Here is a 6,000-nt window from a genome sequence, read left to right as displayed (position 1 = left end):
GTAACTAACTTCAGATAGGGTCTGCACTGTAGCGAATATCGAACGAGGAATAAGTAACTAACTTCAGGTGACGAATATCGAACGAGGAATAAGTAACCAACTTCAGGTATCGAATATCGAACGAGGAATAAGTAACTAACTTCAGGCCGGTAAACTATGCATGTATGCATGTCGGGGGTTGGACAACTCGACCGCGGGATAAGTCGTCCCTGGACAAGTCGTCCCTACCCCTGGACAGCTCGACCGGGTCGAGTTGTCCAGGGTCAGGTTTGCGATTGGACAACTCGACCCAACTTTATTTGTGCCAGATTTTTGCAGAATGAAACACATTTTAGTCATTAAAATGGCATAGGTTAGTGGAATGATGTATGAAAAAATGTTTTATCGCATTTTTAAGGCAATTCCTATTTATTTTCTGATGCTGCGAAGCAATATTTCACGGTATCTTCCCTGCTCTGAGAATCTCGGTGACGGAGCTTTTTCTTGTGACGACAGCCTGTATGTAAGGTGACATTTGTTGAGAAATTTCCATTAAATGCTTATAACCAGCAAGAAAATATAGTATTTTACATAGTTATACGTGTTTTCTATCCTTAGTGACATTTTCATGAGCAGAGGAATCATTTCAGTATGAAAAATGAAACAAATGTCTACAGTATGTCGATTCGTCTTCGTTCGTACTTGTTCGGTTTCCATATCGTGGGACGCGCGCTGCTAGCTAGCTGCTAGCTGAGAGGCTAGGCTGAGAATGGCGCTCGCTCGCTCCCTGGCCACCAGACCCCCTCCCACCGATACCAGCCCAATTTGTGACGACATCCTGTTTGGTAAGGTGAAATTTGTTGAGAAATTTCCATAAGATGCTCATAACCAACAATAAAATATAGTATTTCATATAGGTGCATGTGTTTTCTATCCTTGGTGACATTTTATGGGCAAAGGAATAATTTCAGTAAGAAAAATGAAACAAATATATCTATGTCGAATCGTCTTCGTTCGATAGGTGTCCACACCGCGGCACGCTGCTGAGAGTGGCTCACGCTACCACCGATACCAGCAGAACGGGATACCGGCCCGCGGGCCCCGCGGGCCGTAGGGCTGGCAGTCGTGGTGCTCGCTCGATGGGTGGAGCGAGCTGTGTCGCTGCGTAGCTACGAAGTCGACCGTGATCTTTTCTTCGACATTTGGACTAAATTCCAGTCAATGAAACTATTTCATACCTTTCTCTTAACTTTGAACGATGTTATACTGACTAAATGGTTTGAAAAGTGTCTGAAATTCACCGGCACTGTATTGATTCATAAGTAAGTCATCAACAACATGACGACCAGGCTACAGTCTTTGTCTTGCAAGCCCAAATTCTCTGTACTACCACACTACCCACAAGCTAGTATGGAGAACCCGACTCCATATTGATACACTTATTGTTCTACTGTACTGTCAACAAATAATGGGGAAAAAATATAGTGACAAATAAAGGAAATAAAATTTCTCACTCTTTTTCTTTTACTTTTTTTTGTGGTTGGTTTGTTTATGTTTTTGCCAAAAAAAAGGAGAGTTGTTCTGCATGTCCTGCATGAAATTCATAAAAAAAAGAAGAAAAAAAAAAAAAACGGGTGTAGGACCTACTGTAAAAGTGGATATTTTCGCGCGACTAATTTTTCGCGTTTGGCCGGGTCAGAAGAGTTTCGCCTGTTTTTAATTCCGCGGAATCCAGACATCATGCACAATAACATATGGCAAGCAAAAATATTTGCATGCTTTTATTTTCGCGCTAGTTTCTGGTTGCGCGAAATGCACGAAAATTTCAACACCACGAAAATTCCCACATTTACAAATATTGTCTGAAAACTCTTTTCTTTTTCTTTTTTTCTATGCACTTCTCTCCCGGTCTTTGCCGAAGATATTTTGAAAAAAAGAAAATGCCTACCGGTAAATACTTACACTTGAACACTTGTAACTTATATTTACTGGTGATTTCTGACAGTGCTTCTCTGAAGTTGATGATATGATCTGAACTAACCCTTTTTAAGAAAAAAAAAAAAGGGATGAAGGGGGGGGGGGGGGGCATCCCAGGCCTGCGTAGAACATCATTCTAATACCCTGGACAGAGTTGTGTTAGAAAAACAGAAATGTATAATTCTTAATTTCATTTTGTTACGTATGCATCATACAGGTTACAATGTCTCTCTCTGTCAAACTCAAAGGTATTTTTTTTTCTTAAAATAGAATGATGGCCATAATAAAAAAAAAAATCTGTATCGTACGGTATATACTTAAACATCTGTCTTTCCCAAAGATATAACCTGCGAAAACTGTTTGACGTTACAGACACTTCACTACACATTAGTTACAGTGTAACATTATCCTAAATTCCTAAGGCCACGTTAAAGTCCATCAAACCATCCAGATCTCTCTAAACCTTAGTTTCATCACAGAAAACAATGTCACACCTTTGTAGCAGCACGTACCCCGTTAGTTTGACAGTAAGTCACTGGCCGAGAGAGGGAGCCATTTCAATCGGTAGTATAGTCATGTTACTCTCTCCGGACGCTCCCTGATGGCAAAAAGAAACAAAAGAGCTCATTTTCGCTGACCAGTCCTTTGACCACGGTTACGTAAAAAGGTACACGTAGGCTTATCCCATAATACTTGCCACGTAGCCCCTTTTTCCTAACATTAACCGTGGACAAAGCTCTTTATCTCACTCTGGCTCCTTAACCTCCAAAGGAGATGGACATACAGTAGACCATAGCTCTCCTGCGTCCAATACAAAAAGGAGATGCAATATTACTTTCCAGAGTCACGTCCTTTCCTTATTGAGACGGTTTTGATAAATTCTCTAAGTTCATACATGTCTATTTTACACCACATCGGTGAGGTGCTTGGTTCCAGCAACATTGATTTGAAATAGTTTTGGAACAATTATTACGGAAGAGGAGTTGCCTTCCTGTCACACTTGCGGATGCTGCATGAGGCTATTGCATCAGAGCTCGTCTCGCATCTCCTCTCATTGTCAACCCTGTCATCAATGACTGAGGATGAACTTCATCCATTTCCAGCTCACGACGAATTAGCGCAAATGTGAATCTCCAAGCTGGGATCGCATCATTGACAATCGCATTAGTGTCAGCGCTAAGTGATGTGAGTGCCAGGCGACGACCAGGCGGCGAACACCCGTTCCAAACAGTGTACACGTCAGCATCTCGACCCGGAGCTCATCGTGGCAGTGCGCACTGTAGTTCGCGATCGTGATCGAGATCCTCTTGGAGAGTGACGTGGCCATATTTCACCCTTGACGCGACCTGGGACTCTGCTCGGACTGTCACGGTGGTTCTATGAATAAAGGGAGAGTAAAATAGTCCTATTTGGACAAGTCAGCCATTTACGAAAGGGGAAGGGTACATTAAGGGAAACAAAAAGAATACTACCTTGGTCAAGTCAGCACATTGCTGCTACTAACTTTTGTTTTGTCTCGATTCCACACAAAGACATAACATGGAAAATAACTCCTGACCAATCACACCACTATCCCTTCTTACATAACTTATGTTACTTCTTGTCTGGAGTGAGAAATAAAGAGTTGTATAGCATCTACACTTCTGACCAATCATAAAGAAGGTCATTCTTACATAACTTATGTTATTCATTGTCTGAAAATCTATTCAAAGAAACACAAAAGAAAATTACTTTTAACCAATCATCTCTCTGTCTGGACCAGCAATGTATATCTCTATTTCCTGCTAGCCTCCTACCCTAAGGGTTAAGACCACCCGACCTTTGAGATGTTTGTCCCTGGACAGGGGATTTATCTTACATTAAGCTCCTGGGGACTGCCACCTGTTGTGGTCTGGAGATGGGGATGTACTATACAGTGCTATACATTTTAAATGTGAAATGGACACTACTGTACGCATGGGGTATTTCCCACAAAATAATTGGGCTGACGTGACTATTGTGAGCATCTCACAATTATCATAATCACTATTGCTATTGACTGACTGTGCACAAATTGGAAAAGAATTTCACTGCTCTGTCGGTATGGCTTCCTGATTTTGAGGCCATCAAAAATGTGCTGTTACCATGACACCACACTTTCCTCTTTAAGAATGCATCTTGCACTTCAAATATCATCTTTTTTATGTGTCCTTTTTTCCTGTCATTTCAATAAAAAAAATGAAGAATTAAGTCTTATTTGCTAGTCCTTTACTGCATTTAAAGGGTTATGATTTGTTGTTGCCATGACAACACAGTTTCTACCACTGATTAAAATGTGTCTTTCTCTTTCTACCACTGATTAAAATGTGTCTTTCTCTTCTGGCTAATGCAAACAGGACTCCACAGCTATGGGATGTTCAGTTGCAGGCGCAAGGTTAGCAGTGCATAAAAAAGGGACCCCCCCCCCATGGATTCCTTGTGCATTTTTGTTGTTGTTGGTCTAATCAGCAATGGCCAACACAATTCTAATTATTGTCATAATTAGATATTTCTATATCGTAACATAGCATACAAAACTGTGTTAACCCCATTCATTTTATTCCAAGAAAGTGTTTCTATGGAGCTGACAGTAACAAACTGACAACCGATGATCATGGCATAAAAGGTGAATGCACCAAACTTTTTAGGTGACACTGATTAAATAGATGATGACTCGATCCCTTCACGCAGCAAATCGTCAGTGTAAACCATTAGGGTCAGGGTAAATAAACAAATGCATAACATGGACAGATTGATGCAAAAGGACTCGTACAATCAGAGACACTTCCTCTACTTTTTTTCAATGACTTTGATCTTTAGTTTTGTCATGGATTCCTTGTGCATTTTTTTGTTGTTGTTGGTGGTCTCATCAACAATGGTCAACACAATTCTATATCAGGGATCCCTGTATAATTTTGTCAAGTAACTGGACAAACAGGTTACAGTTGGACTTTTTTGTGATAGGTAACATAATAAATTGTATTAACCTTCCCCACCACCACCACCACCACCACCACCTCATCTCTCTTTCCAGGCTCTCTCTCTTGTATCTCTATCTCCCCTTCAAATCCTCCACTTACAGATTAAAATAGTTTTTGAATACCATAGTTTTTGAATACCAATTCTGTGAGTTATAACTATGTCATTTTGGATGTCAGGTAGTCAAATCACATTCATTTGCAATCTTTACACTATGGATACATGATTGAGGTTTTTTTTTTTTTACTGTAATGTTCTGATTGTTCGACCGTTTCCCTCCTTGTGTGTGTGTGTGAGTGCAGTGGCGGATCTACAGGGGGGGTTTAGGGGGTTTAAACCCCCCTCTTGGGCTGCCAAGTAAAAAAAAAAATAAGAACATACAAACAAACAACAACTAATTAGTCAATTATTTGAAGACCAAAATCAACAATAAAGGCACTTTTCTTGCGTAAAAGCTGTCAATTTTAAAACTGAATATGCAAAATTGTCGCCCCTAACGGGGCGAAAATTATAATACACTATTAATATACATTATCATATCTTTATACACTAATATTTACTTTATGAGTAAATTTAGTGTATAGATGGTAGCCTCGCGTCCTCGAGTGTGCCCCGTGGAACATACCTTTAGTAAAGCCTACTTTTTTTCTTTTCTTCTATGCTTTCTTGTAATACAAGAATAATTTTTATTGCTCAAACAATGCGATTACGTATTAGCTTTTAATGAATACATTTCAGACGAATGGCAAAGTGAGAGTGGCTCGCTCGCTCTGTCCATACTTATAATAGAATGAATAGTTTGCATAATTTATGATCATAGTCCTTCGCGGGGATTTTTTTTTACTGTGTTTAGTTCCCTAGGAATTTGATTTAAATGCTCTAGAAACGTGACTTTTATACTCTGTTTTTACAAAAAGTCCCTATGCGTGGGACATGGGAAGAGGTATATCCCCCTCCCACACCCTCCCCCGCTCTGTCGCTTCGCTCTCGCCGCGGATCTCACACCGTCTCATGAAATAATGTTATACCCCCGTATAATCATAGTCA

Source organism: Diadema antillarum, unplaced genomic scaffold (assembly GCF_040938485.1).
Source record: "Diadema antillarum isolate AM-2024a unplaced genomic scaffold, OU_Dant_1.0 scf00000163, whole genome shotgun sequence".
Taxonomy (NCBI): Eukaryota; Metazoa; Echinodermata; class Echinoidea; order Diadematoida; family Diadematidae; genus Diadema; species Diadema antillarum.
This window is presented reverse-complemented; position numbering follows the sequence as displayed.